The sequence below is a fragment of the Schistocerca piceifrons genome, chromosome 6 (genome assembly GCF_021461385.2).
Source record: "Schistocerca piceifrons isolate TAMUIC-IGC-003096 chromosome 6, iqSchPice1.1, whole genome shotgun sequence".
NCBI classification, from domain to species: Eukaryota; Metazoa; Arthropoda; class Insecta; order Orthoptera; family Acrididae; genus Schistocerca; species Schistocerca piceifrons.
In genome coordinates, this window is record NC_060143.1 from 170987604 (window position 1) to 171013034 (window position 25431).

Here is a 25431-nt window from a genome sequence, read left to right on the forward strand (position 1 = left end):
ACAAACCCAGGGCATGGAGCGGAAATGGGCACGGCTCTGCTCACAAAGGAGGGCATAGTAGTCCAAGATGTAGTAAAACTACCAAACAGTAAAGGCATAGCGGCCACAATAAACAACATACGGCTCATTAACGTGTATGCCCCTTCAGGATCCAGTAACAGGCACCGCAGAACGGAGTTCTTTAAAGAAGAAATTGTCCCACTATTTGGAACTCGATATGATCACCTTATCCTAGGAGGAGATTTTAATTGTGTTTTGCATGCCAAAGACCAAACTCCCAATTTTAACAAGTGTACTGAACTGGAACGTATAGTTAATGACTTAAGACTAATAGACTCATGGGAACATATGCACGGTGCAGCCCCTGGCTTCACCCACGCCACAAGTCACTCGGCGAGCCGTCTCGACAGGATATATGTAACGCACAATTTGAAACACCTCATTTTGCAGTCAGAAGTATGGCCTACCGTTTTTTCAGATCATGCTGCTTACATATGCACAATCAATCTGATAAAACAAGGGACATTCAGAGGTCGAGGCACATGGAAGCTCAATGTGTCACATCTGGAAGACCATGCTTGTCAGGAGGCATTTCACAAGGTATGGAGAGAGTGTGAAAGCAAATTTAGCTCGTACTACTCTGGCACTGACTGGTGGCTGAAACATGCCAAACCTAAAATACGGAGGTTTTTCATAAACTACTCCAAAGATAAAAACTTTTGGTACAAATCAACTATAGAATTTTACTTTCAGTGTCTAAGGGATTTGTACAAGTGCGATGCAACAGTTGTGGACAACTACGAAAGAATTAACAAAATTAAAGCAAAAATCTTAGCACTACGGCGTAAACAACTGGAAGGCTACCAAATAAGGTCGCGTGCCCAGAACTTAGCCCAGCACGAGGTCACTTCCATTTATCATGTCATTCGTGAAAGCAAAAGGGCGGCTCGCAAGATATTATCTGAAATAACAACTGATGATGGAAGGAAGCTGACGAAGCAAAGAGAGATTAAAGAGGCAATCGTACAGCATTTTGAATCCTTAATGTCTAGTCAGCCGGTTGACGAACAGCTTCAAGACGAGTTAATGATTAACCTCCAGGGCAAAGTATGCCACGCGGAAGCACAAACTCTCATCTCGGAAGTGACTGAAGAAGACGTCGAAGAAGCTATATATGGAAGCACGAAAAATAAGGCTCCAGGGGCAGATGGAATTCCGGCAGAATTTTATCGCAGATTCAGTGGCCTCGTAAAAGGCAAGTTTACTCTCATCTGCAACGAACTGCTAAACCCTGAGAATGACATCCCGAAGGAATTTCGTGAGGGACTCGTAGTGCTAGTGCCAAAAACTACCAATACGAAATCTGTAAGCGCTCTGAGGCCAATTACGCTTTTAAACAGCGATTACAAAATCTTTGGCCGCATCCTCGCTCGCAGGCTGAAAACCACAATGACCAGCGTCACTGGCCCTTATCAAACAAGTGTGGGCAAAGACAGAAGAATTCTCCAGACCCTCTGTGATTACAGGGACCTAATCTCAACGGCCGACGTCTGCAAAATAAAATGTGCACTCATCTCACTCGACTTTGACAAAGCCTTCGACAGAGTTAATCATAGTTTTCTCCTTCGCACCATGGGCGCAATGGGCTTCCCACCTCTATTCATTGCGGTAGTAAGAAATACAGTAACAAACAACTCAGCCAGATTTGTCATCAATGGACACATTAGCCGCCCGATTGCCGTCACCAGCTCCATTAGGCAAGGGTGTCCAATGTCAATGGCACTCTTCGCCATCGCCATCGAGCCCCTGCTTGCCTCCCTTATGAAACATCTACAAGGACTACAAATACATGGAGAAAAGATCGTTGCAAGGCATACGCTGATGATGTTGGCTTCCTAGTCGTGAATGGCGCTAAAGTACAGAGCGCACTACGAATAGTAACAAAATATGAACAGGCATCTGGTGCAAAACTTAATAGAACAAAGTCGGGGATTTTCAACATCGGCCGTGGAATTGGGACGCAAACGCAGGATCTGTTACGCGAGCTTGTAACCATGAAATGTCTCGGCATAGATTTTAAAAGAAATATCAAGCACACTATTGCTGCGAATTATCGAAAATTACTTAACAGCATACGCGCCTCTGTGCAAGCACATAGTATTAGGAAACTCGATGAACTTCAAAAAGTAACAGTGGCAAATGTATACATTACATCCAAAGTTAATTATGTAGCACAAGTTCTGCCACCACCTGCGACTTTGTTGAAAAGCATCGCATCTGCACTAGGACACTTTGTGAGCCGCGGACGTATTTTCAAAGTCAAATATGACATTCTGATGCTCCCTACGAAATGTGGTGGGTTAAATCTTACCGATGTCAGCAAAAAAGCGCAAGCCTTATACCTTGCTACCACATACAAACAATGGAAAGAGCCAAGTGGTACCCTTGCTGCACATTTGTTAAACGAAATAGCTCCTGCTGACGTCAGTGCACCTATAAATGTCCAACACATACCCAACGGACTATACCACTTGAAATACTTTTTCGTAGAATACAGCTATATACAGGCAAGGATTCCTGGAAAAGACATCATGAAAGTAAAAGAACTTTATAATAACTTGATGAAAGACAAACCCAGAAACGACGTAGAACAAAAGTATCCTTGTTATAACTGGGAAACAATATGGGAAAATATTCACTGCCGGAACTTGCCAACGTATGTCAAATCGACCTGGTACTATGCTGTAAACAGAAAAATTACGACGAACTCTAAACTTCACTCTATTCGATTGGCCGAGTCACCGGTGTGTCCATTATGTAAAATACCAGATACCGAAGAGCATAGATTGCTGTGTGACAGGGTAAAAGAAATATGGCTCTACATAAGACAAAAGATAGCGAGCATCAGCAGAACTACGCCCAATGCCGTTACGACTGCTGAATTTTTAAACCCTGACGGTATACCTTACCCTAAAACAAAACGAAATGCAATTAACTGGTTGAAAGGCCAAACGATGCATTACGTCCTAACAAAAGAATCAAGCAATAGGGAGGACTTCTGGGTATACCTTACAACTGAGCACCACAAGTTGATGTGTACTAAAAAATACAAAGAAAATTACGCAAACTTTTTAACTAAAACAATCCTGTAACCATTAGAAATGCGTAATTTACATTGCACATTCAAGCATTTCGTATATTAGACGAATGATTTTTGGTTAAAGTTTGTTCTTCACGTAGCAGGAGGAGGATTTCCAACAGAAAGTAGTCAGAGAAGATCATCAGTATAGACCAATTAAGCCTATGTGTATCTATTACTTTGGTTTCGGAGAAACACAGTGATGAAACTGGTATATGTCATTTATTTGGTTTCTGTTTTTCTTTCCTTTTCTTTTCACAAGAAGACACATTTATGTTAATTAAGTGTAAAATCAAGCAGAAGAAGCCTATTTTACTTCATTACCTTCTGAAAAAGGAAATTATACTTATCAGCAATAATGAGTTTGCTTCTTTCCGTTTTTCCACGCACGGAGAACGAAATCTACAGATGCAGTTACATTTCCACAACAATTATGAGACTGCCTTCTCAATGGAATTTACATTTATTTTTATTCAAGTCATGTTGCAAACAAAGGCAACAGAAGGGGCATACTTCGTTCGTCGTTCAGAAGAAGCGCGTTTCCACATCATCAAGTTACTTTCATTCTTAAAGGCGGAGAAGCCGGGCCGAGAAGGCAACACTTGGCGAGCGTAAAGGATGGGTTGAAGGGGAGGAAGGAGACCCAAAAAAAAAAAAAAAAAAAAAAAAAAAAAAAAAAAAAAAAAAAAAAAAAAAAAAAAAAAAAGGTTCCCTTGTGCGTTGCAGTGCTTGTACTATAAGACATAGCAGTTCGAATCACGGTAGAAGCCGCTGAGTAGAACCTTTTATTTTCCATTTTAATTAATGGAGTTGCAAACTGCTAGTAAAAATTTCTTATGCGAAATCTGAAGAATGCCTTTAAACATCAATCTTCGTCCGATTTCGACTTAGTAAATTAAGTTAATATCATGGATTTCTGCTTTGCGAATTCCAAGGTGCTTCACTGTAAAATGGACCCTGAAAAGATTCAAACCGACTGTCAACGATATAAATTTGAGCTTTGTTCGTCATATAGGTCTAACATGTCAGAAGGTTGTTTATGAAGTGCACATGTTCATTAATGTAGTTCCCTTCTTCTAAATTTTTGCAATAGCATTTAACTGTAGACGTTTTCTAACACCGGCGTTAGCAATTCCTTTCCGTTCTCTGAAAACTTCAAAACGACAAATTTTTCTGGTTTAAATCTGATGACCTTAACTATCACTTCCGATCAACAATAAATACTTCATGAACCCATACATGGAACTCCAAATGTGCAGTGTTCCTGCACTGCTACAGAGCATGCATTGTAAGGTATTCACACAGTTTATCGCATAGACTTACCATAAGGAATGAAACAAGAACTGTAATACACTTTACACCACAGACGCTCACTCTGGCTTGACGAAAACATCCATTCTCTCCTGGCTACACCAAGTGAGGAGATATAATGGCTGCGTGGTCTGAAAATTCACATTAAAGATGATATTCCTTCTTTACCAAGTAGGCGGTAGGTTGAACCACAATAAAGTCTGGAGTGGCGACATGTAGAAACTCTATCACCAGTAACCTTTCTTATACTAGTTATTTATTTCAAGTGACGACACAAACGCTATGTATGGTCACAGGACACTTATTCCATCTTTTATTTGAGCTTCTGTATGTCGATAAAATTGGTTCTAAACTGGGAATGCAACTCAGACCGCCCTTAACGCGGAATTTGATCCCTTCGTGGCAATACAGCTCGGCTACAATTTGATGTTTGTTCAAAACTGCAGATTCCTCAACACCTTCACATATTACGCGTGAATGGGATCGAATCCTGGCCCGGCACTAAAGATTTAATTATGTATTATCAAGCTCTATCATGAGAACACCTATCTGCTGGTGGATAATAATTTTGGTTTTTAATGTATTTTCATTCGTTGTCAACACTAACGATATCTGACGTTTTTAACTCCCAGTGAGACACAGAACTATTTGCGAGATGACTGTAAGTTCAAGATGCTATTCTGAGCAGCTGGTGGAGAAAAATTCGGTAGCTGACGTCTCTTTGTGTGTAGTCAACAACGATATGTGTGGGGCTCTATTCCCAGTGAGCGCTGAACTCTTCGTCATATTATTTCAGTTCGTCGTGTCATTTAATGTTCATACATATTCTCAACTAGCTGCTCGTGAATAACTTTAATTTTTAATGTCATTTTGTGTTAAATAGTTCAAATGGTTCAAATGGCTCTGAGCACTATGGGACTTAACTTCTAAGGTCATCAGTCCCCTAGAACTTAGAACTACTTAAACCAAACTAACCTAAGGACATCACTCACATCCATGCCCGAGGCAGGATTCGAACCTGCGACCGTAGCGGTCACGCGGTTCCAGACAGAAGCGCCTAGAACCGCACGGCCACACCGGCCGGCCCCCACCATCTGGTATCAATGCATTACCCTATCATCCATTATATATAATCATTTTCATAGTACACTTGATATTATAGATGAGTAGGACACAAGACAGGACATAGATAATGTCCGTTTGACGTCAACAGTGTGTAACATTTTACTTTTTTTGAATAGGACAATGTTCCTCTCCAATAATTTTTAGATTAGTTACAATAAGCTTACGCTGCAAGAGAATTCGCTTGTATTTTTCAATATGTGGTCTGTTGTCGGTTTGAAGGCCTTCCATAACATCGGCAACGTAGTGCAACTCCACCGAGGGCTGTCTGGAGTAGGGTGGAGATAGAAATGTGAAAGTTGAGAGCTGTCGAAGACGATCTTCATATTCCTAATGCGATTAGGACATCGTATACTCTGGACGACGTTTAGCACCTGTGCAGTCAGTCACCCAATTTCAGAATTCATTTTGAGTAATCCTGCTAAATTCCCTAAATATTGTCTTTTTATATTGATGAGTAATATGGATAGTCGTCACGTTCATGTGCCGTCTACAACGCAAATTTAATGTTACTATCCTAGGAACTAACCTGCAATACGTTTTGTATTTCATAATCGGAACTATCTGCATTAACCGTCATCAGAGCAATGTCAGGGAACAGAATGCAGCAGTGCCTTGCTACCTACTTGAGGACCTGCTTGAGTCGTGTTCTAAGGAAAGGGTAGTTGCTGGTTCACATTATATTACACTAGCGAGAAGTACCGACTTTTCCTTTTCTCTGCAAACATCCAGAACTAAATTCAGTAACTAAATGCTAAGAATATATTTGCATTGTGCCAACTCAAAGATCAATAGATATGGATATAGATATAGATACAGATTTTTATATTTAAAGCCATTCTCGTTCTGCGTTGGAATAAACATCATTCATTATTTGCTTGTTCTTGTTACGATTGTTATTGTCATTCTCTCACTCGCAAGAGTTTTCGCATTCCTATTTGGTATCGATGCACATGAAGAGTGGCTATGAAAGAAGGGAATACTGAATGTTACGTCATGCAGAATACACTCATTTACTTCGGCTCCTCGTGATCTACGCTACAGGAGAAGTGAGATACATAAAGTTGACAGTGTGAGGACAGACCTGGTAGCACAACTGTGCAACTACACAGTGTTACCAGATAAAATGGTGCTGCGGAATCGACAGTGTAGTACGGACTTTGCCACAGTAGCAGACAGCTGGTAATTTAGGACCATGACCGTGGATTACACTTTGGTCAGTGCTGGTTAGAGTGCTGCAACTGTAAATGGAAGGCTTTGTTTGATAGTCTTATGCTGATGCTGTCTGAATAAATTATGCCATTGGATACAAAGCGGTTTAGTTTTGAGACCTAACCCACGTGGGGGGAAGGCACAGTGGTCTGCTTCAGGAATTCCAAGCAATAAAACACAAATAACAACCCAGGAACGGAGACATGCATTTGGAATCTGTTCATCGTTACGGGGTCAAACAAGAGGGTAACATTACTGAAACAATGATCGGGCTACTTAGTATATAATAGAGCATACAGATTTCAAGGAGGAAACGTATGAAGACGCAGACTTCCTCGTTATCAATATGTGCGGCATATCTTTCGTGTTAACGAAAGTAAATTCCCGCTTTACCTCTTCTTACGTGTCAAATGAAATGAATGCCATGAGGAATAGAATATTTGTTGACTGTGTCTCTTCTTGCTTCCATCCTTAATAAACATATTTCTTCATTCTCGTGGTAATCATGACATTCTATGTGTATGCTGCAAAAGATTGCAAGTGGACAAATTCGACATCGAGGTGCAAAGCGTTATATTCAATTCGAATAAGCTTCCGGTGTATTTTTACTTCGTTTGTATTTTTAGATGATTATGAACGTTACGGAAAATTATCTCACATGCTTTATGTTGAATGAGAAACATTGAATGATCCGTTTTGCTTTCCCTACGTTGAAATGATATAATGTCGGCGTCAACAGCCTTCTTCCACGCCGGAAGCTGAAACTTGTATCATTCTGGATTAATGATAATTGAATGTCTCATATGTATACATAGCCCAGAAGGCGACGTCAGAAACCATCAGGGGAGAACGCCGCATAAAAACCAAACGTGCGCGCGCGTCTCCACTCTGAAGAACCGTATCGGAGAATCACGGCAAGCATTTCGCTGAAGAGCTGCCTCGTCAGAGAGCCTAGAAATGGCAGAGTCGTAGCAAGTATTTGTCAACACTCTGATAGTGCATTTACTCCCGGGTGTAGGTTGGCGTTACCTCGCTAAATTCACTTGACATTCGTTTTCCACATCGAAGACTCGTACGATATAATCCACTGCAAGATGACACAATTAGAAAGTATATTTAATTTCTGGACTCCAAGAATGGCGTTCTTCACATAAGTAACACCTGTTTGTGTGTGCATTCGGGAGGACGACGGTGCAATCCCGCGCCCGGCCATCCTGATTTAGGTTTTCAATGATTTCCCTAAATCGCTTCAGGCAAATGCCGGGATGGTTCCTTAGGAAGGGCACGGCCGATTTCCTTCCCCATCCTTCCCTAATCCGAGCTTGTGCTCCGTCTCTAATGACATCGTTGTCGACGGGACGTTAAAACAGTAATCTCCACCTCCTCTTTTCGTGTGTTTAAGGTTGCGTTTTGAGGCTCAGGCAACATCGCAGTGACTATATTCCGCCTCTGGCCGCCAGTGTGTCGTTAGCTCAGAGGTTCCCTTGTGCGTTGCAGTGCTTGTTCTATAAGACATAGCAGTTCGAATCACGGTAGAAGCCACTGAGTAGAACCTTTTATTTTCCATTTTAATTAATGGAGTTGCAAACTGCTAGTAAAAATTTCTTATGCGAAATCTGAAGAATGCCTTTAAACATCAATCTTCGTCCGATTTCGACTTAGTAAATTAAGTTAATATCATGGATTTCTGCTTTGCGAATTCCAAGGTGCTTCACTGTAAAATGGACCCTGAAAAGATTCAAACCGACTGTCAACGATATAAATTTGAGCTTTGTTCGTCATATAGGTCTAACATGTCAGAAGGTTGTTTATGAAGTGCACATGTTCATTAATGTAGTTCCCTTCTTCTAAATTTTTGCAATAGCATTTAACTGTAGACGTTTTCTAACACCGGCGTTAGCAATTCCTTTCCGTTCTCTGAAAACTTCAAAACGACAAATTTTTCTGGTTTAAATCTGATGACCTTAACTATCACTTCCGATCAACAATAAATACTTCATGAACCCATACATGGAACTCCAAATGTGCAGTGTTCCTGCACTGCTACAGAGCATGCATTGTAAGGTATTCACACAGTTTATCGCATAGACTTACCATAAGGAATGAAACAAGAACTGTAATACACTTTACACCACAGACGCTCACTCTGGCTTGACGAAAACATCCAAACATTGACCAAAAGTTGCACAAATAATTGAGTTTGAAAGGAAAAGAAACGAGGTATGAAGCATTTATAAATTCATCGAATGTAGTGAGGTGGTTTAATTTCGTCCCAGTCTATAAAATTAATTTGCCGATTAATGTAATATAATACCCGCCTACTAATCAGGGCGTCTGTCTCCGTTGCTTTTGAGCGTGAATGGAAATTGTATAAATTTTCCGTGGAGCAACATTTAATAATAAAGCGTTTTAAATCATCAAAAGCGATGAGCGGTAGCAGGCGCTTTCGATAAAGAACGGGGGAGTGCAGCGCCGCTGCTGTCGCCACTGCCGCTGCCAGTAGCCAGCAAATGGATCCCGGAGCTTTGCCGCATACGGCGTCCAGAGGAGGACAGTCTGCAGGAAATCTGCCGCAAAATCGTTACTGGATAAAATTTTGATATCGGTGTGTCACAAAGCGAAATAGATTGAATCTGCGCTACCATTACATTCACGTCTTCAGCATTCAGACAGAAGAGGCTATAAAAATATTTTATACCACCTGCTCTCGATCCGCTGACATTATGAACAGAAACAACGCACGCTACCGCTAGACCACAGGCGTAATCAGCCTAGCGTTTCTCTGTCATGGGACAAGTTTTCCTCCAGGAAGTGCCGCAGTCTACAGTGTTGCCAGATTGTGCAGATAACCGGACTTAGAGAATGAGCGAGTTGGCCAGTTTTTTTGTCCCATGTCGCGATCGGCGCGGACTTAGCCTCTGAAGCGGCCGGCCGCCGGTCAAGTTTTATGTCAAAGAGTGTACATTCTCAAAAATTTCTTACTCAAATGAAGGCCTACTTTTGATACCAGCTGACTTCTTTGGGAGAAAAATGCTGTCTTTTCCTTCGGTAGTCTTGGTCTGCTTGCTTTATCTGTCATGCATTATTTTGCTTCAAAGGGGTCAGAGATCTTGGCTTTACCTGTGATTCCGAATATCGATCTTAAGTAATTTCTGCGAATATATTCGGGACCCATGTTGGTTTTGATGCAGATGGTTATTTTGTTTCAGGTAAACCATAATATCTTAACTAAAAATTTGCGGCTTGCCAGAGCAAGATTTGAGATAAAAATACAGTCTTAGCTGCGGAGATTTATATTTTCAAATTTGAATGACGTGCTTCCCTGTGATAGGCATATTCAGATTACTGTGACTAGTTTCTATAATCGGAAGATGCCTACCGCAGAGGAAACGTGCCATTGAAATCTGAAAATATAATCTTTTTCATCTTAAAAAAATCGTAGTAGCATTTCGTCAAAAACATGTACATATAAACGATATAGGATAAATTCAGCTTCCTTTTTATTCAGGAGTATGACTTGTCTCTTCGAATCATGGGAACACATTTCTGCTCAAGGAATCTGTGCTAAATTGTATAAAAGTAAGTAGCCACTGCACTAGAAAATTTTGTATACAACTGAATAGGTACACTGTCACACACTGGGGTCTTCGTTAGATTACATTTACATTGCTTTCCACCAACATAATTTATTATCTTATCACTCATTGGTTCGTTATCTCTGAACACTCAGTTTAGGATTATGTACTATTTCTATGATTTTGTCTTTCAAGATACAGCGTACACTATCATCTGTGAAAGTACTACCATACAAGCGACATCCCGGATGAAAGCAAACTAATGGGTGTGTGGAGCAGTGTCAGTGATGCAGAGAGGTTGAGTAATCGTTGACGCGGTGGTGCCCTCTTTTGTGTCGAGAAGAAGAATAACATTTCTTCGAACTCGTTCAGTGAAGAACCTTCCAAGAATTTGCTTGGCCTGGTTTAATTTATCGGAAACAGGATCAGCTTGTGAATGACTTTGGACAAGACCAATTGATTGGTCTCCAGAGATTAATGAAAAAATAATTGAACCAACACCTTCTAAATCGGCCAACTATCATCATTCCTAAAATAAGAAAAATGGATTTACTATACAGTGACATTTGGGCAGCTGTATAAATGGAAGGTACGACTAATGGATCACGCAGTCTTGTCGTAACAAGACTTGATTTCATCCTTTTGGCTGTAAGGGACATTCACGGCGATGGTGTGCAATGGTTCTGCAGTCATCAGCGCCGACGCTTCGACTTCATCTTCTGATGACTGGAGTCGTGGTACATACAGAAGAAAACGAGCTATTGACAAACAGTGTTTACAAAACATCGTTCTTGTGAAACACTTGAAACACAACTTGCTCTCTATTCTCACGAAGTGATGATTGTTATCGTCAGGGGATATCAAACTGATTCAATATTTTTAGACTTCTATAAGGCTTTTCAAACCGTTCTACACAAATGAAATCTAATGAAACTACGTGCTTACGGAGTATCGTCTAAGCTGTGCAACTTAATTCTTGATTTACTCTCAGAAAGGCCACAGATTGCAGTAATTGACGGAAACTGATCGAGTATAAGAGAAGTGATTCCGGCGTTCCCAAACGAAGAGTTATAGACCCTCTGCTGTTCCTTATCTATCGTATTTAAACCAATTATGAGACAATCTCAGCAGTCCAAAAAAACGGTTCAAATGGCTCTGAGCACTATGGGACTTAACATCTGAGGTCATCAGTCCCCTAGAACTTGGAACTACTTAAACCTAACTAACCTAAGGACGTCACACACATCCATGCCCGAGGCAGGATTCGAACCTATGACCGTAGCGGTCGCGCGGTTCCAGACTGACGCGCCTAGAACCGCTCGGCCACACTGGTCGGCCTCAGCAGTCCTTTTGGATTGTTTGCGTATGTTACTGTCATTTACTGTTTGAGGAGATCAAAAGGCAAAACGATTTAGACAAGATATCTGTATGATACGAAAAGTGAGAACTGACTGACTAATGAAAAAACTGAAGTCATCCACATGAGTACCAAAAATAATCCGTTACATCACAAGTCTAAAGGCCGAAAATTCAATTAAATACTTAGGGATTACAGTTAAGAATAACTTAAACTGGCAGGATAACATAGAAAATGTTACACTGAAAGCGAACCAAAGATGGCGTTTTATTGGCAGAACACTTGCAAGATTCAACACTCCTACACTTGTTAGCCCTTTTCCGGAGTATTTCCGGTTGGTATGGGATCCGCTTCAGATAGGAATGGAGGAGATAGAGAAAGTCCATACAAGGGCAGCTCGTTTTGAATTATCGCAAAATAGGGGAGAAAGTGTGTCACGGATATGACGTGCTTGTTGGGGTCGCAATCACTAAAACATAGGCTTTTTCATTGCAGGATCGTATCACAGTTTTGTCCTCCCAATGTGAAAACATTTTATTGGCTGCCACGTATATAGGGAGAAATGGTCATTGTAATAAAATAAGAGAAATAAGAGCTCGAACGGAGAGATTTGTGTGTTCGTTTCTCCCGCACGCTATTGACGAGTGCAAGGATAGAGACATAACTTGAAGGTGGTTCCTTGAACCTTCTGCCATGTATTTAACTGTGAATTACAGAGTACATCGGATTTCATTGTACAAAAGAACAAAAAAAAATGCTCTAGGCTGCAAATAGCACGACAATGCCGTCGAACTGCAGTGGCTTAGACCATTGTTTTCGGACCTGTCTTGTTTCGATCTGTTCTACAGTGTTGCCCATGTACATAGACGCTACTGACGCGCTGCATTCTGGCAGTCCAGTCCGTACTTGGAAGCGTCACAGCGCTCAAACGGCACGTGTGAGTGGCTTGGTACACCGTTGGATATCGCATCTCGAGTCCTCAGGACACAGGACAATATAGACAACTGGGACGTCAGGAATATTTTAGAGATAGATTTGCTGCTACTCTTGTTTAATATGTTTGGACGGCTACTTGCTCATCATCTTTAACAAATGCTATCAGTAACTTAGCTGACTCATACAAGTCCCCTAAGTGGAGGTTCTCTAAGTACATACCCAGAATCAGTCTGATTCCGTGCTGCAGTGTTTAGAGACTCTTACTGCACACTTCTAGGCTTCAAGGGATACTTATTCTCTGAGCTAAAAATCATACACTGATTTGTAAGCATGAATCACATTTATCAGCAGTTACCTAACCTATACATAAAGAAACCTGAGGTAGAGGCATATGCAGTAGTTGGGAGTACTTGTGGGCTAAGTTTAGAATTATGAACTTGAAGAGATGGATTAATTTGCTATCCTGGAAGTAGGACAGATATACAAGGTAGATGCAAGAAAGACTTAGTACCAAAGTTTCCTATAAAGAGAATCACCTACTATCATACAGAAATCTGAATACTGAGGACGGAAATAAGATTCCTGAAAAGTTACTTTTAGAGCACAGTTTTGTACATGCCCGAAATTTTGATTATGGAAAACAGAAAAGTGAAACGCAGTGTTACGGGAGAATGTTGAAGATCCAATGGTTGGCTCGAGTGAGTAATGAAGACCTTTTGGATTAAATCAACGAAGAAAAAATGGAGAAATTCTATTCAAGAACTAATGAAACGAAGGCATGTAATGGTTGGGCACAAATTACTAAATGAGTTGTTTATGAAAACAATAGCTGAAGCGGCGAGAGAATGTTTAAATTTGACGGGAAAATGGCCGACCAAGTGGGATGCAACAGTTATACTGGAGCGAATGCTGGGAAGCAACAGGAATGGTGGGCTGTATCAAACCAGCCTTAGTGTTTATGACCAAAATATAGATCTAATCTGTAATATAAACTTCATTTTAGTCATATGTTTACGTGTATGACAAATCATTATTGGCTTTCCGGGAGTGAAAGAGTGGAGCTGAAAGTCTTATCGCTGCCTCTGTATTTGCTAGATTTTATACTATAGGAAAACTGCTTGCAATAACCTCCTGGTGCAATGAAATGGCGTATTCCCCACCTAGTTTTCCCGTCGACATCTGTCCAACTTGAATGGTGTACTGGTCGATGCACTAACACTGGCACAGCTCCGTAGAAACGATAAATTGTCCTTGATCACATGTTCTTGTCTGTAAAACTTTCTTGATCGTATTGTGTATGACGTCAAAATGTGAGAAAATAATTGTGATGAGTTAGGATTCTTAGGTGTCGTAGGATAGGTCTGGTTACTTTGATGGTCGCCACGATATTCTCGTCCTCGCAGCTGCGAAAAAGAGGCTGTCTCAGGACTTTTATACGAGCAGGAAAAAGAGCACTGGCTGAAAGCAACGTGAATTTAATAGTCACAACCATTTTACAACGTAGGCTCACATCTGATATTTGGACAAATAATTGTTTTGCTAATGACATCTGTGTATCGTCTTAGAAATAGTAACACGAGTATATAGTGTAAATATAACATCTTCACATTTGGATATTCTCTAATTTGCTTCAATTTTGTTTTCAGATGTGCTGTCAGACGAAAAGTGTCTAAACACGTCTGCTCACACAGTTCTTAAAATTACGTAATCACTGCAGGAAACAGGAAGTAATTTATCTGTTTTGTCTTGATTTTGTAAAAATTGTAGACTCAATGTGCCTCCATGTAAATACACCTATGCTATCTTAACATGACCATCTAAAAATGATGTAGACCGATGAAGCATCTAAGAGGAGCTCCCAGTGCTCGAAATGCATGTCATCATCATCATCATCATCATTATCATCATTGGCGCAACAGCCATCTGTGAGCCTCTGCAGAAGATTATTCGATTCTTCCCTGATTATTGCACACATTTGGAATTCCAATTTTACTTATGTCCACTTTGACATCTTTGACACTTTGATAGCTTAGCTTTGGTCATCCGACTCTCCTCATTTCTTCAGGTACTACGCTAAATATCTTCTCAATCATTCAGTCGTTTGCTCTCAGTACATGTTCTACCCATTTAATCCTAATGTAGCTGATAACATCTAGTTCAGTAAACATATTGCATAATTCATAGTTAAATCTCGTCCTCCAGACACCAGTTTCTTCCACTAGCCCAAGAATTTATTGTAAGATCTTTCTTTAAAATATACCCATTTGCTTTTCATCAATTTTTTTAATGTTCATGTTTCAGAACAGTGTGTTAGCACCGGCTTTAGCAAAATTTTATCCATCATAACTTTAATTGATTTAAAAATGGACATTAACAGTCTCGACAGCAAAAACATTTATTTTGTGGTAACAGGTTTCGAGCAGTGTTCGACCATTTTCCGAACAGCTCTGAAATCCTCTTCTGCTGGATGGCGGATATCGATATGACTAGAATGTATCCATGGGAATCATTAGCGTCACTTAACCACCATCTCTACTGTTGTACAATATATGAGTTTGTGATAGATCCCCGCAGATGGCTGTTGGGGTTCTCACAACCGATTATGATTGGTTTTCTCTTTTACATATATTTTTGTCACAGATTGACGAAATACTGTTTGTAGCAGTTACTTTACATAACGTAATGCAACTATTCATTCATTTGTTGTTAGCTTTCGTGTGACCATTCTGTATATATCTTATTGCAATAACTGTTTTATGTCCTGTATGCCTGTCGCTGGTGTAATTCGGTATGCAGTTGGCTGAGCATCGCGTATTTAAGCAACAGCTCCATTGCTCTTCTTAGTAGTTGACGTTCGTAGTGTCATAACAGCCGCTCCATTCACAGCCACAGACTATCATCATGTGGATGACTTCTTATTTTAATATTTATGAGTATTTTATGCGTTCTGCTATTTTCAGGCATCTCTCTAAATCTGTTCTATGTTCACATTTCAGTATTAGGTTTAAAGTGGTCAAAACTAACCCAACCAGTTATCACAATTTTTTTTGTGCTCGAGACTTTGTGCTGATATTTAAAGCACTTTTTTCAAGGCCGTTGTTCTCCAGGAGAAAGTCTATATTAAACAGAAGGCAGGATAATGCGTCTCCCTGCCTTATTTAATATTTTGTGGTCACAGCACTTGATATAATATTCTGTATTTTGATTCCGGATATTTTACACGTAGTTTTTACTAAGAGAGTCAGTTTATCAGGAATGCCTAGCTCTTCCACTGCTGTATATAGCTCCTTTCTGTCAATACTGTCGTAGGTGATCTGAAGTCGATAAAGAGGTGACGTGTAACAATCCCAAATCCTTTGTATGTTTTTCGTATTTACCGTATCGTGAAGGTCCGATAAACCGATCTTCGTTGACGAAACCCACATTGAAAGTCACCAATAGCATTTTCTACATGCGTGTAAGCCTACAACAAAGAATGTTGCAGAATATTTTATATGCTGTAAATAATAGGTAAATAACCCTGCAGTTAGAACACACCATAATATTGTGTTTTTCTGTTGAGCGTACGATTCCTAAGTTTCTATCGTCAGGGATACTTTCACTAATCCAAATCTTAATCACAACCTTGTAGAAACATATCTCAAATTCCTATCAATGAGTGCTACTTCTATGAGATCCCTTTGTGCATCCTTCTTATTCTTTAGCTTCCTTAGCAGTTGTACTGGTTCCTCTGTTTCTGAGATCCTTGTGTTTACAGAGGGTAAGATTTCTTGGTTCTTAGCCGCACAATGATTCAACTGTTGGTCAGAATGCATAGTGTACTGAAATAAAAATAGCGACATGTGACTGAAGATGCTTATCTTCTTTTCTTACGAAAGTAATACAGTCGGGGCAACAATTGTAACGGCAGCTGATAATTTAAATTTGGCGTTCACTGCTTTCATCATTACAAAGGGTGTGGGGCTGATGAGTCTATGCTAATCTTCTTCCGTTTATCATTTTTGACAATGTAGAAGGCATTTATTCACCCTCTCATGGAAATGAGGTCATTTGACACACAAACACTTAGAGAACTGCGCTAGAAGTTCAGTGCTATCTTTAATCTGAACATGTTATGACTAACGTTTCTTACTTACAGGCAACGTGAAAGCCGATAACATTAATACAAGCCGAAAGCATTAGGATCGTCCTGTTATCAGGAGAGAGGAGCACTCGTGTTATCGAGGAGGATTCCACTCAACGTCAACCACACATATTACTCATCACCTAGAGTGCGTTGGCGGCACCAAACGCCAAATTCTATGATTGCTATGTTTGAGACAAGCTGAAAGCTGAACGGTCGAAATCGATAGGGCCGAAGCAACATTAACTGCTGCTCTGTCGTCGTCCAGAGCCCCCAGAAATAAGTAGTGTACTGAAATAAAACTCACGATTTGTGACTGGAGGAGTTTTTTCTTTTTTACGAAAATAGTGCAGTCGTGGTACGAACACTGACAGCAGTGGACAAACTTAGGTGTAGCTTTACAGCTTGCGTGATTACACAGACCGGAAAATGCATCGCATCTCGCACGAAACTGGGGTCAGCCGTACACCGGTAATGGGAATTTTGACCATACATAAATGTCATATTTACAAAATGCAAATTTTACGATACATAACTGAGGAGGATACATATCGTTGAGCTTGCAGAATGGGTGACAAACAAGCTAGATGAAATCCGTCATTTCTCCTATGACGTACTGATTACGGATAAAGGTAGTTCTTATGTGAACAGAAAAGTAAATGAAGAAAAACGCAGGTACTCGTCAGAAGTCAACCGTCACTGGATGGAATCATAGAAGGCAGCTGGAGCATCAAAAATAATGGTCAGATGTTGAACATGGGGGTCTCGTATTGTTGGACCCTTCTTCATTCGGTGCACATCAACAGCAGCCTGTTATCTGCAGTTGTTACGAGATGTGCTGCCATGGCTGCTATCTAAGACGGGACATCTCCTTCCTCCAGAACAATCCCCCCCCCCCTCTACCCTGCCACCTCATCACGAACTACTTGTTCAATCATAGGTGGATTGTGTTGTAGAGGTCCAGTGGAATGGCTGCCACCTTCCCCCGATTTAATTCCATTACGTACTATCTGTGGGACTATGTGGAATCAGGGAGCGGACTGTTGATGTATATGATCGAATTGCACTGTTGGTTAAAGTCCATGCGGAATGGCTGAAGCTGATAACAACCTTATATGCAGCACATCCAGCAACGTTTATGTTTGCCTTGTTATGTACAAAATGTGCCATCACTCGATAATGTAACGAAGAAGCTACGATCAAATTAAATACACGATTATTTTTCTCATGTAATCTTCTATCTGATTTCTCATGTAATCTTCTATCTGACACGTCACGTAGTCCCCTTCCATTTGAAAATTATGATTTGCATCCTAGATGGCGGATTTGAAGATGGGCACGATGTTGGTGACATAGCCTCACAGACATCTTGCTTCCCTCTCTCGCCTCATTCCCCTCTTCCTACGCCCTCATCTCACATTACTTGACATAAAATTGATTTTGATCCGACTGCCTTTTGTTCAGGAGGGAGGTTACGCTCCTTTGAAGCTAATCTGGAACATCATTCCGTGATGATGCTACAAACTTCCAGGTATGATGGAGAAGGGCAAGTCCATTAATCTAAGATATCATGGTGCGAAAAATAGAGAGGCGAAAGTTATAAGAAAACATCATTTTGATATCAGACAGTGTAATGCGTCTACCGGTAATGTTGTTGCTAAGATGTAGGGTAAGAAACTTCCAGAGGTGGTAGTAAGGACAAAAACATGGAAAAAAGTCTAGTAAACAAGGGCTTCAAAATGCATACCTTAAGAACTATAAACACTCGTTCGTCTTCGACATTGTGAAAAACATCTCTTCTGCTGAGAAAGTCTCCACGGCTCTTAAGGTACGCATCTTAGAGCACATATTTGCAGGAATTTCTTTTTGTTTTGGAAACTAAAGAGAGATATATGTTTTGATCCATACTACCACCTCTGGACGTCGCCTGCCCTAGAGTCTTGTAGTCGGTACATGTATATCATTGTTAAAGGTTTCAGAATGATTTTAGCTTAGAATTTTCGACACGGGCGTTTCCGGACCAGTCGTTTTCGGATCAGGGTCCCTTAACTCAGTCTGATACTCTCACCCTTCTCCCTCATTCCTGAAGTTTGTAAGATTATCACGTTATCGTTCTGTATACTTTGTTAAAGTCAATAACTATAGGTTTCTTGGTGCTGAAAGCTATTAGATCCTTTGTTTGAGCCTGAAGTAGACGTCGACTGCGAACTGACACATCAATTGTTCAACTGTAGAGTAAAATTTAGTTTCTTACAATGCATATTGCGCGTGGGGTGGTGGGGGGGGGGGGGGGGGGGGGGGGAGGGACGGGAAGACTGCCCCTAATAGTCTGAAGAATCGGCCATGATCAACGTGACGAGAAAGCTGAAGGCAAAGGAAACCAGTGCATTAAAGACAAACAATGTGTATCATGAGAACATGTGGCCTGAACTGAAACAAATGTGTTATTATGATCTCTCCATTGGCAAAAGATTCAAATTAGTTCCCCACTCGGATCTGCAGGAAGGGTCTGCAAGTGAGAGGTGGCCACATGAAAAGATGGAATATCCAGCGACAGTGTAACATTCTACGAATCACGGCAGTTGAAATATTTTAATTGACTGATTAGAGAAAAGTGAGCAACACAGCAATAGAATGCAGGGCAGCCAAGACGAAATGGCAGCATAGAAAATGTGAAGAAATCGAAAAAGAAATAATCGTCCAGAATACTGATACGGCACAAAGGAAAGTCAAACAACCTTTGCGGAAATTAAAAGCAAGGATGGTAACATTAAGAGTGCAATGGGAATTCCGTTTTTAAACACAGAAGAGAGAGCAGATAGGTGGAAAGAGTACAATGAAGTCCTGTATGAGGGAGACGACTTATCTGGTGACGTTTCAGAAGAAGGAAATAGGGATAACAAAGGGGATCCAGTATTAGAGTCATGATTTACAGGAACTGTGGAAGACTTGACATCAAATAAGACGGAAGGGATAGATGAGACTTCCGTCGGAATTTCGAAAATCGTTGAGGGAAGTCACAACCAAACGAATATTAAAGTATGTGTGTAGAATTTATGAGATTAGCGACATGGAGTCAGACTTGTGGGCCGGCCGGTGTGGCCGTGCGGTTAAAGGCGCTTCAGTCTGGAACCGCGTGACCGCTACGGTCGCAGGTTCGAATCCTGCCTCGGGCATGGATGTGTGTGATGTCCTGAGGTTAGTTAGGTTTAATTAGTTCTAAATTCTAGGCGACTGATGACCTCAGAAGTTAAGTCGCATAGTGCTCAGAGCCATTTGAACCAAGACTTGTGGAAAAATATCATCTACACAATTCCGAACCTATCGTACAATCAGCTTAACAGCTCATGCATCTGAACTGCTGACAGTAATACACAAAAGAATAAAAACGAAATTTGTGGATTTGTTAGATGACGATCAGTTTGTCTTTAGAAGAGGTAAAGGCAGCTTTGACGTCGCGCTTGATAATCGAAACAAGGTAGAAGAAAAATCTGTGGGAACTGTGAAACAACTTATTTGAAGTATAATACAGATTTAAAGCTGCGTTATAATTTCCTAAACGAATGTGCGTTTAAAAGAAAAGACACTGCTAGAAGTGGAGGAATGACGTAAAACTTGGCAACTGAGCGGTAACAAGACAATAAAAGAAGAATTACACTTGCTGGTTGTTGAAACTTGAATGTAATGTAGACGCTGAAACGTTATTTAAACATACCATAAAATATATGCAAACTTTGCAATAGAGGTAGCTGCCAGCCTATCGTTGTTGCAAACGAACTTGTTAGGAAAATATTAAATTTTAGTTTACAATTCCAACTGTTCAGAGTATCAGTTACACATTCATACTACTGTCCTTTCGATCGAAGAATTTTATATCGGCGTTATACGAGACAATCGTCCAGCCGATATCGTCAACTTTGTACTGTCTCATTTTGTAGGTAGGTACAATATGATTCAAAATTACAATGAAGAAAAGATAGGAACAGTGACTACAAAAAGTTATTTAAAAGACGAAGAAATCTGTAGAATACCTGCTCTAGGTCTTTTTGCTTCCCAAGTGGCGTCTGCTTACTCCCTCTTCACTCTCCCATCTCTCCCCCCACTCCCGTCCACCGCCTACTGTCGCCATTAATTCTTTCATCCTTCCTGAACCATGAATTATAATATGTTATTCAGATGGATATTTTAACAGTTCTAGAGGAAAAGAATGACAGATTAGTGACAAATTAAGAAAGTGATACATTAGTTAGAAGTATGAAAAATAATTATAAATAATAAGTTTCTTATGCATGCCATCAGAAAGTATAGTAGTAAGGTTCATAGTCAGGTTAACATTTTATCGGGGCTCAAAAATTCATTTAGAGGCTGTGCAGTTTTACAAGTCTGGGTTCGCTGTATTTTTCAGTCAAAATAAAGTAAAATAAAAATGAAGTAGCTGCTGAACTCAACAGGGTTTGATCCCATGAACGTGGCTACGAGAAAATGATATGCTAACTATTTAGCCATCGGCAGTGGCAATAATCATGTTATCAATAATTCAGTTTGCTAGAAATTTATACTAAACTAGTGAACTTGGCAATGCTTCGTAATTGGTAAATATGTATGGGAATCGACTATAAAACATAATCTGCTTCTATTCACCCGTTCCCTCCTCCCCTCTCTCCCCCTCTCTTCGCCCATCACCACCCTCTCTGTCCATCCTCTCCTAACCCAACTCTCTGTCCATCTCCTCTTTCCCCTACCTACATCCGTTTCCTCTCCTCCCACCTCTGTCCATATCCTCATCTCCCTTCTCTATGACCTTGACCTTTGTTTGTTGTTATTGCCAACGAACTCCTGACTGGGAATTGAAGTCACATAAAATGAATGGGTAAACCATATACGGGGTATGACAGACGTTCCTTGCTCCTGGATCTGTGAGGATAGTAGCTTCAGTGACAATATTTCGCACAGTTTTAATCTGTGAAAGAATAGGATTACGAAGTTTCGTACGATTCAGATTCCGTAGTAGTATTATAATCCTAAGCCGAAAAGTCATAAACACAACTTTCCCATTTCCTATTAAAACCGACAGCGCGGAACAGAATAAAACAGCACATAGTCGTGTATACAATTTTTGTTTAAAATTTTATAGGAAGAAAACAGTATGTGTGGTAGAACCAATATGTCTAATGTCTAAATGCCCTCGAGCAAAAAAAAAAAAAGAAAAATACCCATTGTCCTTCCGAACGTTTGTTAAAGTATCGTGTAAAAGTTTGAAGCAAATCGAGCAAGAAATTTTAAAGATTTTTGGTAATAACGTTGAACAACGATTTGTCTTGAAATGCAAATTAAGTTCGCTACTTTGGAGTGAGAAAATGTAATAATTGCTTTCAGTTTGTACAGTACTTTCAATATGTATTTGGTATTTTTTGTTTTTAATGGGAAACATTCTCCTAACGTACGTTGATCCGCTGGTTCTTTGGTGCTTAGGTGGGCCCAAGAAAAATTATTTTCTGTTGTATTGGAAGGGACTGAAAAAAAAACTAACGTAAGGCAACAAATCAATAATGTGAAAATTAGCAGAATTTTTGACCCAAATTTCATGCCATGTCCATGTACACCACCTCCCCCCCCCTCCTACCCCCGCTCACCCCCCCCCCCCCCCCCCCACAGAATTTCGTGTCTCCAGACGGCTGCCTAAACTGGCCCTGGGTACAGTTAAACTGTCACTAGGCTGAGAAGTAGAAACTTTGTAGGAGTTGATATAGACTACGATTAGTAAACCAGGTTAAGCCTGACGTTGGCTGTAACGGATGGGAAGAGATGAAAACACTGGCACAACACAGGAAGCAAAGACCACTCGTAAGACTCATGACAAAAGAAAGACGAAAGGGAAAAGAAGAAGAAAGGTTATTTCTTGGTGATAATAACCGAAAACAAAACATTAATTTGCAATACACTACTAAAACAGACTTTTCCATGTGTATGACGTTAGCTGGGACTTGGACTTCATACAACCACCCCTGCTCCCCCTCCCCCCCCCCCCACCCACCCGCCGCCCTTCCACCCACCCACACACACACACGACAGAGGCCAGCCTGGCAACAGCAGAACAGACAGCGATCAATAGGCGGATGGACCCACCCAGCTGCTGCCCTGTATAAAGCACCTGGCGCACAGCAGTTGGGGCGGACACGACTATCGTAAACTTTTATTATTTTCCATTGAAAATGTGAGATCACAGAATAATAATTTGGAGTTATAGAATTTATAGATGAGCAACTGTACCGCAGGCTTTGAAAACACAGGCATGTCAAATTAATTGTTACATGTACAATAATATTAATACGATTATAACACAACCATATAAGAAAAAGGTGTTTTACGACATGGTAGCGTTATTTAAACTGTTCAATATACGTCAAACTTCTGGCATATTTCTGAGGTAATTTTTATGTCTTTTTACAGTGGAAAGAAATAATGTTTATTTGTTTTCTAACAATGGGCTGCCGAACACTAATGCCGTTTTTACAGTAACAATAGAGAGGCTCCCCGTAAACTTATTATATGCAACGTAATTGTTATAGGCGAACAGGAGAGTTCAATTTTTTGTGAGATACCTGTTAAGATGTTAGCGAAAAGCTATTCTCTAACAACGTGTCTGACACAGTGTTGTACATTACCTTCTGCAGCATAATTTAAATAAAAATAGTACGAATGATATACGGAATGCAAATATCACACGCTAACTTCCCATTCCGCAGTAAGTGGAAAATCGTTTGTCAGTATATCCTTTTATATGTTATTTTCATTTAACCCACCCCATTTGAGTGTGACGTACTTCTTCAAAACAACGTAGTACGAAATTATTTTGAAAAACTGGCGTTTTTTCTGATTTTAAAATTAGCAATCACACATTATCATTAACACGTATTCCGATTGCAAAATGTCGTTGGCTCTCATTGAAGTCCTGTATATCCCTGGTTGGTGGAAGACAAATCATAGTAAGTGACAGTTTTCTAAGGAGGCGAGTTCAGTAAAAGTGGAAATACCAAGGAGAAGGTACACCGGTACAACTGGCTGTTGGCCACGAAAGCCTCAACAGGTTTGTCCCTGTATAACTTCTGGCTACGCCCGTCAACTTATGTCACAAAATATCTAATGAAGAGTCACAACAATAGCATTCGCACAGCTCCATAGTTGGCACTCCCACATATAAATTTTGATACTTTTATTTGTTAACTGTAGCTTTCACACAATTCATAAGATTCCTTTATTATGTGACACCTGTAAGTTCCCTTTAATTGTGCTGTGTTTTACAACTTGAATAGCTTTACATCTCTCTGTATTCAGTAATGTCTACTGATCTTCATTATATGCACTCAAGTCGCTTCTGACTCGGATAACGAAATATTTGTGCGATGGGATGCCAGTCATTCGGAAAGGACACACAATATTCACGGGACCTTCACTCCATCAAACATGAACTATACTTTGAATCTGCCAATATCTCACGTCAACAACAAAGTGGAAACAGGTAGAATAAAACATTCACAATTGAAAACAATAAACACTCTATTCACAATGAACAATGTAAATCGTAGTGGTTGCTTATTTTAATGTCAGAAAGTCAGCGAGAGCCTATGACCACCAACGTAAGTATGATGTGAATACACAGATAGTAAGATAAATTTAAAAAATATATAAAAATTCCATAAAAAGAAAGAATTTAAGTAATATCCTGGTATAAAATATCTACAACACAAAATTCCGAATTCAAGCTCGATATGTCTCCAGTGAAATTCCGTGCGCCCTCTATTCAATTGTTAACTGACCCACCTTCTGGCATTCCCTCTCCCATGCCCCCTCTCCCCCCTCCCTCCACCCCCTTCCACGCCTGTTCCCGTTGCCAATTCACAGATTTGTCACCGATCGTGACCCATCTTAGCAAATTGCTCCCCACTCTGTTAATTGCAACGAACGAATAGTAGTATCAACACAACGCACTCCTCATGTCGAATGGAACGTCAAAATTGTGCACTAGAGATGCTATTCATTGGACAGCACATGAAGAAGACCTTGAACACAGTCGTGTATCGATTTCACCAGAGACAATACGTACGAACGGCCTGAGACAGAGCGCTGTGCGATTTGCAAAGCTGCCAGCGCAGGTTCTACTTGGAGACGGCTGTCTCCAGTCCGCGCAGCGCAGGGCAACGTACCTGTGAGAGAGCCTTTCTGCAGTCGGGCCAGCCGGGAGATGTATTCGCCGGCGCAACCAGTGGCAGAAAGAGGGCTCACTCGCTGCCAACACGACGGGCCTCTGGTATTGATCGGCTTCGTCCGAAGCCACTGCGCATGCCCGGCACCTGCCGTCGCGCTCTCCACTCCTCTTTCGCCTATAGTTTCGTTCCCTTCTGTTCCCCCTGTAGCGCATTTCCTTTCTCCCTCATTCGCCCACCCGCTCGAATCTGTGACCCGGATGTAGTACAAGTATCTTATCGTCTGCGCACTGGGTTAGCACGTTATGGAAAGATCAGTACCGCCGTACTTCTTCCGCCACCATTCTGGAGTGCGACTTATGGAGCTATACTTTTTTGTGGTAGTGTGTTTTGATATAAAGTGAGGAACGACTAGCATGTACGTGACAAATCAAACGATAGCTCCACCAGGG

The 25431-nt window shown here is 40.7% G+C and overlaps 1 protein-coding gene across 1 annotated transcript in view; it reads right to left on the minus strand.

Moving 5' to 3' along the window:
* LOC124802644 overlaps positions 1–25089 on the minus strand; it is a 104761-nt gene extending 79672 nt beyond the window's left edge. Inside the window, exon 1 of the mRNA XM_047263547.1 lies at positions 24980–25089. The gene's annotated coding sequence lies outside the window, so the exon portion shown is untranslated. The remainder of the gene's footprint in view (positions 1–24979) is intronic.
* Positions 25090–25431: the final 342 nt, after the last annotated feature.